This window comes from Musca autumnalis, unplaced genomic scaffold, assembly GCF_047663935.1.
Source record: "Musca autumnalis isolate F117 unplaced genomic scaffold, ASM4766393v1 scaffold_4, whole genome shotgun sequence".
In the NCBI taxonomy this organism is placed as follows: domain Eukaryota; kingdom Metazoa; phylum Arthropoda; class Insecta; order Diptera; family Muscidae; genus Musca; species Musca autumnalis.
In genome coordinates, this window is record NW_027411977.1 from 16,720,790 (window position 1) to 16,735,076 (window position 14,287).

Genomic DNA, 14,287 nt, shown 5'->3' on the forward strand with positions numbered 1-14,287 from the left:
GCCAATCAGCTATCTTATGATTGACGAATGTGCGGCGTTCAGAGATAATGAAATCGGGTGGTCTGCTAATGGAGACAAGTATGGGGAGATGGTCTGATCCAAGGGAAATGACGGGTTGCCAGGTAACGTCATTTGTCAGACCAGGCGACACGATGGTTATGTCTGGCGAGCTGTGACACTCTCTAATTCTGGTAGGGGCGTCCTCATTGAGCGTGCAAAACGTAGAGCTGTCAATCTGCTCAGCCAGCGCTGTACCCCTCTGGTCGTTTCCGAGGGCCGAATGCCACATCTCACGATGCGAATTAAAGTCCCCAGGACCAGACGATTATGACCTTCCAAAAGCGGGCTAATGTTAGGCACGTAATCTGAGATACAGCTATTTCTCGGCGGGATGTATACGTTCAGCAACTCTACCTCGGCAGATACACACCTGACTGCTACCCCCATACATTCCATGTACGGGTCATTAGAGACAGGCTCAAGCGAGATAGGTCTGTACTGGACAGACTGGTGCAATAGGAAAGCTAATCCCCCACTTCCACTTCTGGTGCGATCCTTCCTTAGCACGTTGTAACCATCGCACGTTGTAAGCTACAGTTGTTGTTGAGCTTGGTTTCTTGCACCTCAGCGACCTTGATATTCCTCCGACTCATGAAGTCTACTATTTCCTCGATCTTACCTCGGAGTCCATTGCAATTAAATTGCAAAAAGGATGCATTCTCCGGGATTTGAACAACAACGGCTGGTGTTAAAGGCTGCGTGTGCGGTTGTTGTAGAGGGGGCTGCGGGGGAGTTTCGTAGTCAGACGACGAGGGAGTTTCGTAATCCGACGACGACTCACTGAGGACTGTGTTCACGCAGCATGCAGCAATTTATTCCCTTAGATGCACCCACTCCTGATATCTATTGCATCTCACCGAAGGTTGGATGTGGGTGAAGATGCGGATGTGACAAACTGAGCACAGATATACTGGTCATGGGTTTTCCTCAGTCCCGACACGGACCAAAAGAATTCGGAGCAGACATTCCGGGATATGCTGCTCCCAGCACAGAATAACGAAACTATGCAATACAAACACATGTACACTGAGATGGCAGCCGCTGGCCGGAACGATGATTTTCTGTTGTTCCGGGTCAATCCGGTACGAAAGAACCCGCTGCCGTGGTTTTAACAATTATATACAATCCCTTAGCCCTCTTGTATATGGTATTTTACCCTCTGTTATCCAAACCCTTACTTTGTTTTCGTAAACGTAGTGCTCTTGTATGATGCCTATGTCAATATCCTCCTCAACCAGAAAGATCTGCAAGTTATCTGATGCGAATCTAGAGTGCCTCTAATTGATCCGTTATTGTGTAAAGATGTGGATGGGCCTTGGGTGGTTGTATATTGTCAGGCAGCTTTTCCGGATCGTCGATGTCATCCTCATCACCTTCTACACTCGGGCCAGGTGGACGTAGAATCTTGATTTTGGCTTCCCGAAGAACAGCTTGTTCCCCAATCTCTCGAGTGCGTCTACATGGCCCTCAGTTATGGTGAGAATGAGCTTAGACTTTGCTATTAGCAGGCGGACCCGTCGTCATTGTTCATCTACACCAAAACATGTTTGTTCATTTTCAGCAGAAATGTCAGCAACTTGGGGCTGTCGCATTCTATCTTGGGCAACACAACTCTGGCACGAAGTCTCAACGATGTTTCATGGTGGTGGTACAACCACCATCAACTCGTCCAATCATCAAGTTGTCCTTATCTTCGTTGGAGAGTCGTTTTGTAAAAGATGAGTCTTTTGAGTTGTACCTTAAAATCGTTTTCTTTGCGAGGTTTTGTTCTCCATCCAGGAACTTTCTCCCTTGGAAGAATTTATGACATCGTCGATTCTCGTTATTCTCCACAATTCGCGTGTATTTAAGCTCGTGCATCTCATCCCGTTCATGTTCTGAACCCATAGCAGCATTCCGGATAATCGTGGCCTTTGGTCGATGACCTTCCGAATCTCGAACAGACATATCTTTATTTGATGGGAGAACTGACGGACAGAGCTCTGCTTATTGTGTTATGTGAGTCAGAGCACTTTCCAGTGCTAGCAAACACCTCCTGACTGTAGGGTAAGAGTTCATCCTCGAATCGAGGAGTTTTGTTAAAGAGTTTGTAGTTATACCCTCCACCATAATATGGAGGCTATAATTAAATTTTTCATTCCGTTTGTAACACATCGAAATATTCATAGGAGCATATATATTCTTGACCAGGTTAAATTTCTAAGTCGATATAAACATGTCCGTCTGTCCGTCCGTCAGACGGACGTCTGTTGAAATCAGGATACAGCTCGCAATTTTTAAAATAAAGCTTTGTAATTTGGTATAGAAGTTAATATTACTCCTAGGATGTTTGGTATTGCAAATGGGCTATATCGGTCTAGGTTTTGATATAGCCACCATAGAACGATACCGCACTATTTTCAATATTCTGAAAATTTTAGCCTCATTATCACACCGAAATGGCTGAAATTTGGTACTAAGTCTTCGTTTCCCCAGAAATTTGTCGGTATAGGTCACGCCTTAGTATAGCCCCTAGGGAATGGTACCTCCCTATTTCCGGTATTTTGAAGGTTGAAATTTGTTATTTGGACTTCATTTTGCGGTATTTAACCTTCCATATGATATTTGTCGGTTTAGGTTCACGCCTTCATATAGCCCCCATAGAACGTACCTCCCGATTTTCGGTGTTTTGAAGGTTGTGGCCTCAAAATTCCACCGAAGTGGCTGAAATTTGTGGTATTAAACGTTCCATATGAAATGTGTCGGTTTAGGTCCACGCCTTCAAAAAGCCCCCATAGAACGTACCTCCCTATTTCCGGTATTTTGAAGGTTGTGGCCTCAATATTCCACCGAAATGGCTGAAATTTGGTATTTGGTCTCCATTTGGGGTATTTAACGTTCCATATGAAATTTGTCAGTATAGGTCCATGCCTTCATATTGCCTCCATAGAACGTAACCTCCCGATTTTCGATATTTTGAAGGTTGTGGCCACAATAATACACCAAAATTTCTGAAATTATGTGTTTGGTCTTCATTTGGAATATTAAACGTTCCATATGAAATTTGTCGGTATAGGTACCCGCCTTAGTATAGCCCCCATAGAACGGTACCTCCCTATTTCCGGTGTTTTGAAGGTTGTGGCCTCAATATGCTCAGAAATGACTGAAATTTGGTATTTAGCCTTCGTTGGGGGCATACAACGTTCTTCAAGAAACTTGTCGATATAGGTCCACGCCTTAGAATAGTCCCCATAGAACGGTACCTCCCGTTTTTTTGGTATTTTGTGGCCTCAATATTCTAATGAAATTGCTGAAATTTGCTATTTGATCTTCATTTGGGGTATTAAACGTTCCATATGAAATTTGTCGGTTTAGGTTCACGCCTTCATATAGCCCCCACAGAACGTACATCCCGATTTTCGGTGTTTTGAAGGTTGTGGCCTCAATATTCCACCGAAATGGCTGAAATTTTGTATTTGGTCTTCATTTGGGATATTAAACGTTCCATGTGAAACTTGTCGGTATAGGTCCACGCCTTAATATTGCCTGCATAGAACGTCACCTCCCGATTTTCGGTATTTTGAAGGTTGTGGCCTCGATATTCCACCGAAAAGGCTAAAGTTTGGTATTTGGTCTTCACTTGGGATAATAAACGTTCCATATCAAATGTGTCGGTATAGGTCCACGCCTTTATATTGCCTCCATAGAACGGTACCTCCCTATTTCCGGTATATTGAAGCTTGTGGCGTCAATATTCCACCGAAATGGCTAAAATTTGGTATTTGGTCTTCACTTGGGATAATAAACGTTCCATATGAAATTTGTCGGTAGAGGTCCACGCCTTAGTATAGCTCCCATAAAACAGTACCTCCCTATTTCTGGTATTTTGAAGCTTGTGGCCTCAATATTCCACAGAAATGGCAGAAATTTGGTAAATGGTCTTCATTTGGGGTATTAAAGGTTCCATATGAAATTTGTCGGTATAGATTTATGCCTTCATATAGCGCCATCGAACGAAACCCCGATGTTCAGTGTTGTGAAGGTTGTGGCCTCAATATTCCTCAGAAAATTGCTGAAGTTTGGTACTTAGTCTTCGTTGGCGGTATAAAACTTTCTCCCGTAAATTTGTCGGTAGAGGTCCGCGCCTTCGTATAGCCCCCATAGAACGGTACCTCCCGATTTTCGATATTTTGAAAGTTGTGGCCACAGCAACCCGCCGTAATGACTGAAATTTGGTGTTTAGTCTTTGTTGGTGCTAAGCGCCTTTCTGACTGAAATTCGTCGGTTTTACCGAAATATGGGAAATTTGGTATTTAGTCTTCCTTGAGTTTCAAAACTGCCCGCCAGAAGTTTGTAGATATAGATCGACTTTGTATATAGCCTCCATGGAACGGTACCTCCCGGATTTCGGTGTTTTTAGGGTACCATTTTACTTCAATACAACTCGTGGTTGGGGGTACAACAAGTTCGTCCTGGCCGAACTTAACGCTGATCTTACTTGTTTTTTTTTTGTATTTTGCTCCATATGTTGCTCCCTCGAGTGCGTCGTAAGGGCATGTACCATCATGTACAGCATAAGCTACTAAATAAGTACCCTCAAATCGTACCCTGGTGTCGATTGGGATTGTAGAGAGCAGACATATTTGCACACTTGTCGACCATTCAGATCCTCAGCATACCTCCTTCAGCACCTTGATCTTAAAAGTGTAAACGTACATATGTCACTCGTCCCAAAGGTGTTCTAAGGTTAAACCAGTTAACCTCATAAGCTTGCGAAAATATCACTTGTCCTTTTACTACCGGTCTTGGGACGGGCTACGGTGGATTTATGTAATTATATGAATTTATAAAATGTATAAGTTTTATATTGAGTATCCGTTTTGCCCGAAGCATTTCACATCGTCGCATTTCTTCCAAGCGTACATCAAGATACAAGAAAGTCTATATTGGACAACACCTTCGAGTACCTCCCTCAGAAGTTCAACATTTTCTCTTAGAGGGCTGTTCGAGGATAGTTTGAAATTTTTACAGATATACTTTACATGTACAGGACGACACTTCACGACATGACACCACAAAACTCTTAGTCCTATTTAAGATGGAGTATGTCAGTCCATTCCTTCAGGTACCTCCTCCGCAAATATTCAACACTTTTGCGCTTAAATCCAGTTTAATGCCACTTCTCGGATCGTGTTGGAATTTTAATAGTGGTTGGTCGATGTAATTATTTCTGCTTGGGGAAGCCAATTCTTCCGGGACAACTTCTAACAACGATTTAATTTCGAATGTGGTACATATTCCTGCAATATAAGAAAAAAATTTTGTAGACTGTGATAATTTTGTCTGTCAGTGGATTATTTCTTGCTTGAGGATTAAACATGACAAAATGTTGGTAAAAATTTCATCCTTTAGAATCCGTAAATGAATTATATAGTAATACTGCAAAAATAGGTGATTCTCCTAAAAAAGATGTCATGCAAAATCACTTGCACCCATTATTGAACAATATTTTTGCTACCGAGCATTTTATCGGGATACTTTTTCCTCATTCCGGATATTAATATACAAAACTTAGAAATTGTGGTGTGATGAAAATTTTTCAATAGTTAATTATATGAATCTAAATAATCAATCCTAAGCAATTACTGAAAATAGACTTGTTTTTCATTAAATAAACCTGATCCTAAAACTTACCTAATTCGGGGAATTGTTCACAGAAAACAAATTAGTATTTCACTTTTCCAGTCACTTCTTAATTTTATTGGAAAAAAGTCGCCTAAAACCCCCAAGGGATTAAATCCCTTTAAACTTGTTTTAATTTCCCCTTTAATGAATTAGTAGTACAGAAACTTGTTTGACAACCTGACTTGACTTTTATAATTTTTCTAAACACTTCCATGTTTTGTTGACAATACAATATTTGTTGTTGCTGCTGTTACTGGCTTTGTTGTATAAAAAAGTAAGTGATACCTGCTCCCAACTAGCTAGCTGGCACTTGTACCTGATGTTTTCTATATGGCGTTATATACCATTTTAGCTATGACACATTATAGAAATTGATTTGTTTAGATAGGAAGTCATGTGCGATGCCGGCGACTTATTAGACAACACAGAAAGCAAAAAAGGCACAAAGCCGCTGAACAAAACAAAAAACCTTAAGAATTTGCCTGTAAAGCCAAACAAGTTTTACAAGATTTCAGCTGTTCGGTGTTTTTTTCGCGCTTATTATACAATTACTTAGGTTTAATGTAATTTGTTGTTTGTTTATCAACATATTTTCATTTAATAAATTATAGAATAAAATGACAGCGGTGCTAATAGATGCAATTTCCCAGAGTTATTTTTTATAAAAAAAAAACAGCAAAACTCTATGACGCCTCTGACAATTGGAAAATTTATGAGAAGAATCTTAAAGGGAGTCAGGGAGCTGGATGGATTTTTTATTTGTTTCAAATGTTGGCAGCCATTTCGTGCCCTTTTCACAAACATTAACCCATTTACATTTGGTGACTTAAGTGGCTGCAAGGGAAAAAGGGTTGGTGTTAAACAAAAAGAGTATTTACGTTTTTTTACATTGCTCGACATAGAAGTTGTATCGCTGAATTGTTACCGTTGCAGCAGGTGCAATTTATTGTGCGCCTGAAAAACACACGTTTTTCGCGGTAGTTAGAACTCAGCGTGCAAGCGTGATGTTTAGCAGAAGAAATACAAAAATGAGAAAGGAAACAAGTAACGAAAAAACGTTAAAAAGTTAATTAACAACATGGCATCCAATACGCCCAAAATAATTCAAATGTTGATGTTATTTTTCGATTTTTTTTACTGTGGACAGAGGAGAAGAAAAAATTATGGAATTAGTTTAAAAAGGAAATTTAGGATGAATATTATATACATACTACGCAAGGAAATGTTCAACAGATTTGTCGCTCATTGTGAATTTCGTTTTTGCGTAATGTATTTCCTAATTCCCACCTTTCGGCCTCAGCAGTATGAACTAAAAAAAAGAATTAAGTTACATCCGTTAATATGGAAAAATCTCCCATTTTCCTTTTAGGGATGTTTTGGGAAGTAGTTTCTCTTTCACCGTAAGTCGGGAACTCTGTTGTGTTGTCACAAGTAACTCAAATTAAATTTACAAAGATATCATATGCTGCTCCTTAAAATTTGATTACTTACCCACCCCTTAAAGAAGAAAAATATATCTATAAAAAATTAATAAGAAGAATAAAGAACCATCCTATAGTCGGAGCTCTCAAAAAGATTATCATAACTTTAGTGGAGAAGGCCCTAAATATTATAACATTTTTGGACTCACATCGCAAAAAGCATTGCCTTCTCTAACAAATAAAATAATAATGTTTTAGTTATGATAAGGCACCTATTGTTTATCGTCGAATCCGAACGGCGCACAGTGTTGCCGCTTCCTTGTAAACGTAGACAAAAATAGAAGGAGTTGACCTAGGTCGATGAATTTTTATACAAGTACTTATTCGGGCATAGGAATGAAAAATTCCCATTTTGGTCCATATCGGTTCAGATTTGGATATATCCCCCATATATATTTCTCCGATTCTGCTATAAGTCAGCCAATTTTAATTGAACCCCCTTCAAATTTAATATGCGATATTTGCTTGGGCCTCTGATCAGATTTTGTTAAAAATCGGATCAGATTTCGATATAGCCCCCACATATACATATATATTTCCCCGATTTTGCTATAACTCAGCCAATTTTAATTAAACCGAAATTTAATATGCGATATTTGCTTGGGCCTCTGATCAGTTTTACCGATTTTGTTAAAAATCGGATCAGATTTCGATATAGCCCCCACATATATACATATATTTATAGTTTATATATAGTTTACAGGTTAAATTTACCATAAATGTAACCATCATATCACACTTCTATCCCAACAGTGACATCTACTATCGGCAAAATTAGTTCAAATTCGAGCTTTTTGACGTGTTATCGACAACGTAAAAGCGTTTTAACAAAAATAAAACGAAGCAGTCAAAAAAAGTCAATTTATTCACTGAGGCAAAACAAGGATTCTTGCTCTTTTCGTACAAATTGTTTATGATGATATGGTTGTGGCTCCGAGAATCGGATTTTATAGGATGTAAACTTTGCATTTTTTAATTCGAAAGGGATGTCTGTTTCATGTACCAAATGGTCGAAACTGCAATTTGCTGCAATTTTTAGATACACTCCATGAAAGAAGCGAAATTCGTGAGTTTTGTATAACACGTTACTGTTTCAATCAACATAACGGTACTTTATGTATACACATTATATGTAAACTTTTTTTTCATAAATTGCAAGACTATCGACCGCTCTTTAATTCCCTATTCAAAAGTTTGTGGAATATGTCAATAACTTCTTTAAAAAATTTCCATGAACATGGGTTTCTTTTTTAAATACATTTTAGTAAATGTCACATACGAAAAATGTTCTATGTTTAACGAGCTATAACTTTATAGTAGCACCAAATATCGACAACATCCTTGAGGTTTGTCCTATTTGAAGTGTTCTCAATAAAATAAAACCATAAAATTTTAAAAAAGTCAAGAACACATTTTTCGATTTTTGTCCACTGGGGCAACACTGTGCGGCGTGTCTTACGACACCACTTTTAGAGAAGTTTTACGTGGCTGAAATACTTAGGAAATGTCGCCAACATTACTGAGGGGTATTTTGACAACTTTGAAACTGTAAAGTTGCCTGCCCTGGGATTCGAACCGCAGCCCTTCTGAGTACAAGGCAGTTGTGCAAACCAATGCACCACGGTGGCACTCCGTGGACAAATTACTGCAACGAAGTTCAAAACGATTCTATGCATGTATTATTGGCATGTATTCATACGCCTTTTTAGCGGATTCATAATCGCTCTTTCTTGTGATATGGCCTAGCCAACGCAATCGTTGCATCTCGATACGTTTAACTATATTCATGTCTTTGTATAGCTCGTGGTTCATACGACGTCGATATTCACCATCAACGCAAATCGGCCCGTAGATCTTTCGAAGAATTTTCCTTTCGGAGCCATACATTAGCATGGGTAGTATCAGCGTTTTGTATAGTGTTTTTTTTTTTATTTGACTTAAACCATAGTAGCATCTGTTAGACAATACAATTCTTCTTATTTCACAACTGATGTTGTTTGTCGTGTTTATGGCAGTGCCGAAGTAGACGAAGTCTTTAACTACCTCAAAATTATAGTTACCAACTTCCACAATTGGTCCGAGCTCTATGGACGCTTTGCACGTCGACACCATCAATTTGGTCTTTACGCCGTTTACTGCTAGACCCATTTTCACTGATTCTGCTTCGATCTTCCTAAAGGTATTAGTTACTTCCTTCACTGATGGTCCCACGATGTCTATGTCATCAGCAGAAGCAAGTAACATGTGGCTATTGGTGTAAATTGTGCCATTTCTTTTGACATGTTCATCTCGTATTACCTTGTTGAATAGGTCACACGAAAGGCTGTCACCTTGTCTGAAACCTCTTTTGGTACTGAAATGTTCGGAGAGGTTCTTTCCAATTTTAACTGAGGACCTAGTATCAGTTAAAGTCATCTTACAAAGCCGAATGAGCTTTGCGGGGATACCAAATTCAGACATTGGTATTCCATACCTTTGATCGGAGGGGACTGTCGAATGCTGCTTTATAATCTACAAAAATGTGATATGTGTCGATCTGCATCTCTTGGGTCTTCTCCAGGATTTGCCGCAGGGTAATTATCTGGTCAATGGTGGACTTGCTAGGTCTAAAGCCACATTCGTATGGTCCAATTATTTCGTTTACCATTGGCTTTAGTCGTTCGCACAATATCCCTGACACTATCTTATATGCAATAGGGAGAAGACTTATGCTCCTATAGTTGGAGCATACAGTATTGTCTCCTTTCTTGTGGACAGGACATAGGAAGCTCAGGTTCCAATCGTTGGGTACACGTTCTTGCTGCCAGATGGTGCTAACTAGCTGATGCATACACCGTATCAGCGCGTTGCCTCAAGTTTAAAACAGCTCGGCTGATAAGCCATCGGCTCCTGCTGCTTTATTATTCTTCAGCCGGTTTATTAATGTTTTTATCTCAACTTTGCCCGGCCGTATACATCGGTATCATCGTCTTCGCTACTATTGGATACCAGCAGATTGGAGAAATGTTCCTTCCATATCCTGAGCACGCTATCTGTATCTGTTACCAGATTACTTTGCTGGTTTCTACAGGAGGATGTGCCTGTACCAAAACCATATTCACTCTTTGGTAAAATTTTCGGACTTTATTCTGGCTCCTGTACATCTCGATTTTTTCACACTCCCGCTTTTCCATTTCTCTCTTTTTCTTGCGGAAAAGACGTTTCTCTTCTCTCCTTTTTTCCCGATATCTCTCTCGTGCGCTACGCGTTGCTACTGATTGTAAAGTAGCTCTATATGCCGCATTTTTCTCTACGGTAGCAGCACGACACTCCTGGTCATACCATGAGTTTGCAATTGTGTTGTGATGTTATCGGCAATTGGGCTAGTTGAGTGGAATATGCTGTGGCTATCTGTTGTGTTTGTAGCCTATCGATGTCCAACTTCCGCGTTGTGTCTGTTCGGGCTTTATTTGCAACGTTTAGACGGGTACGTACCCTTGCTGCAACAAGGTAGTGATCCGAATCTATGTTTGCGCCTCGGAACGATCGTACATTCAACACGCTCGATGAATGTCTTCCATCTATCACAACATGATCAATTTGATAACTTGTTCTTTGATCAGGAGACAGCCAGGTGCCCTTATGAATATCGAGATGATTAAATCTGGTACTGCTAACTACCATGTTTTTTGCAGCTGCAAAGTCTATCAGCCTCATACCATTGTCAGATGTTTCACTGTGGAGACTGAAATTCCCGACTGTTGAGTGAAAGATATTTTCTTTTCCAATTTTGTCATTAAAAACGCCTAAAATAATTTTAATGTCATGGGACGGGCAACGGTCATATGTTTCTTCTAAGCGCTCGTAAAATATATCTTTGGTCTGTTCGTCCTTTTCTTCAGTGGGACCATGAGCGCAAATAAAGCTGATGTTGAAGAATTTAGCTTTTATTCGAATTGCAGCAAGTCTTTCATTCACTGGGGTGAAGCTGGAGACCAGATGTTTTATCCTCCGACCAACTGCAAATCCGCAACCAAACTCATGCTTTACGTCATGGCAGCTATAATACAGTGCGTCACCTTTAGGTGTTGTTGTGACGCCTTTCCCAAACCATCCCAATATTTCCTGTATGGCAGTAATATCGGCCTTGTACTTTTCAAGTACGTCTGCCAATGCGAAGACTGCACCTTCTCTATAAAGAGTGCGAACATTCCATGTGCAGTTTCGCAGATCATGGTCCTTAAAACGTTTGCGGGGTTCGTCAACTTTAGAGGGTTTGCTTTTCTTTTCTTTCGTTTTTTCATATGCTGAACTTATCCGAAATTTTGTGTGGGAGGTACTTGAAGGAAAGGACCGATTGAGTCCATATTCGAACCTCATCTAAGTCTGGTACAAATTTCATGATGTTCGACATATAGACTTCAAGAGTTGTCGTGCGCACAAATTGTCCAAACATTTTCGAACTTTTGTGAGGAAGGTACCCGAAGGAGTAGACCGATATGACCCATCTCAGCTTAAGCAAAATAAGCTTAAGCTTAAGCAAAATATTAGGAAACAAAAAAATTTGGTTCGAATCCGTTCGAGAGTTATCGTGGGCACCAGCCAGCCAGACGGACGGACATTGCAAAATCGACACCAAATTGTCTGAAACAAATACTTGGGGTATAAAACCATTATTTCGATTAGGCATAACTTGCCCGTATGAAAGTGCATATACCCTCGTTAGCATAAATGCCGAGGAAAAAAATTTATACAAAATTAAGAAAATTTAATAAAGAATTTTTCAAAAGATAGATTTGGGTAATGATTATTGAAAGAAATGTCGGATATATGGTTTAGGTGTTCAGGTTGCGCTGTCCAAACCACATCAGCTTTCTGATGATGTTGTTTAAGGTAGCGGGTTCAATAGTTGAATAGAAAGTCAGACTTGTTGGAAAATGAGCTTGCAGTAGTAAACATAGAGTCTGCTGTAGTCAACACGGTCATCGTTCCATATGATGGTAAACGCTCTAATGTATCAGTGTCTAGTAATGGCTCCCTTGTTCAACACTGAATTTGTTTTATTTGCTGACAGAGTTGACCAGATGAATCTTGGCACATAGCTTCTAAGTTAATTATAACATAATTGTTAGGTTATTTCGTCAAAGAACGTCTCTTTGACGAAAAAACCAAAGGATTGTGGCATAATGAACCTAAGTTACTAGCACAACAGCCGTGGAACGGATCTGTGGGAGAAACTCAAAATAAATTTCCTTATGATCTCTTTGGAGTCCCACTATGACAACGATACATTTCAGGTGTTAAGGCTTTGGGTTAGTAAGCGATTGAGAGTAGCGAATACAGAAGGAACGGAAGGAACACAACAGACATCGGCAACGTATTGCACACATCATGTAAAAATTCGTGAAATCTTTATATGGGTAGCTGAGGGGCTAACTCTTATCAGATCTCCGATTAGCCCGATTTTTCCTTCAAGTGAAAAATGCTCGCGAGTGGGAGTAAACGAAGAGTGCAAGAAGTTTACTCCTATATTTATTATTTTGTTTTATGTGGCAGCGCTGGCGATTACTTCGGGTTCATTGATGTCAGCCCATATACGTTGCCATAACAACAACTCAAATTTACTATCTCTTTTACGATGTCTGCGTTGTTTAGCAATTAAATCTTTCTCAATTATTATTATTATTTTAGACACTAGAGTTTTTGTGTTGAAAAATAAGAGTGAAGGTAAAATCGTTCGAAATACAGAGTTTATTCTAAGAGTGAAATTGAATGGAAACATTTTTTTTGTGTTCCAGATTGGCGACAGAGATCTACAATGCATTTGTTTTTGTTTCGTTTGCAGCTGTAGATTGACAAAATAACCACGCTTACAAATGAAACAACGACATGACAAAAACTGCAGGAGTACACGATAAGAGTAGAATCTTCTAGATGTGGAACGTAATTTACACGGAAACGAGCAAAGCCTATGCGCCCTTATTCCAGTGGCATGGAAAAATGGAGTATACCCGATTCCTTTTTTCTACTCACAGGAGTACCCCTACTCCAATTTGAGCGAGCATTTTCAGGCATATTTGAACTATTACCCAAATGTCAAAAAATTCCAATCTCATTTTGTTCACTTGTCGGTCATAAACTCGAACACATAGTTTGTCAACATTCATCTTGGGAGCAAGGCAATACAAACAGATCAGATTATTATTATGGTTCCACAATTGTTGATGTGTCCCATATTTTCCTTCTCTCAAACACTGTGTCCATCCTCTACACTTGATGTACGACATTGCATGTTAGAGGCCTAAGGGAAAAATGGGTTACTATTATTAACGTTTTTTTCGTCAAATTCCTTTTTTGGTTTTTTGGTGAAAAAACAAAAACAGTTGAAAATAATTTCAAGTATTCGCGTGCCAATCCACAATTTCAACCCAGGAAAATTAAACGCTTTACAGCAACAGCCTACAATAACAATAATAATGACCTGAAACAAATTAAAAAAAGGACCTTGTCGTCCATTTCTTTGCTGTTGTTGTTGCTGATGCGTTCATAAAGCAAAAGAAAGCGCCCAAACAAAAACAACATGAAAACATTTCTCAATGGGTAAAGATGTTTTCGACATTTATGTTACGCTTGGCATAACTAATGTTTAATAATTCACGCACCTCATCGTCGTCTGCAGCAGCATGTTCATTGAAGCTTTCTTGTGTGCTGAGGAGATGGAAATTTATGCAAATTATCTTAGAAGAAAAGAAACACATCACACACTCACTCAGCAGTGGCCAGACAAATGTTTTTTTCTTGACTTGTGGTTCTTCTGGTCCTAGACACCCTGCAGTCAAAAAGTTTAAAGATCATCACAATTCAGCAGGCCGACAAACCAATTGGTTGGTTAACAGCAGCAACAGCAAGTCATCATCAGCCTTGCTGACTGGCTGAACGGTTGGCTGCCATGATCATTTGTATTGCATCATTATTGGCCACCACTGTCAATGCAGCGGTGGTGGTGGCGGCGGCTTCTGCTAATGTTTTGAACCACCAAAAGGTTGTGATAGTTGTGGCGGCGGCGCTCAATAACGATATCCCGCTGCCGTTCAAATGGCCAA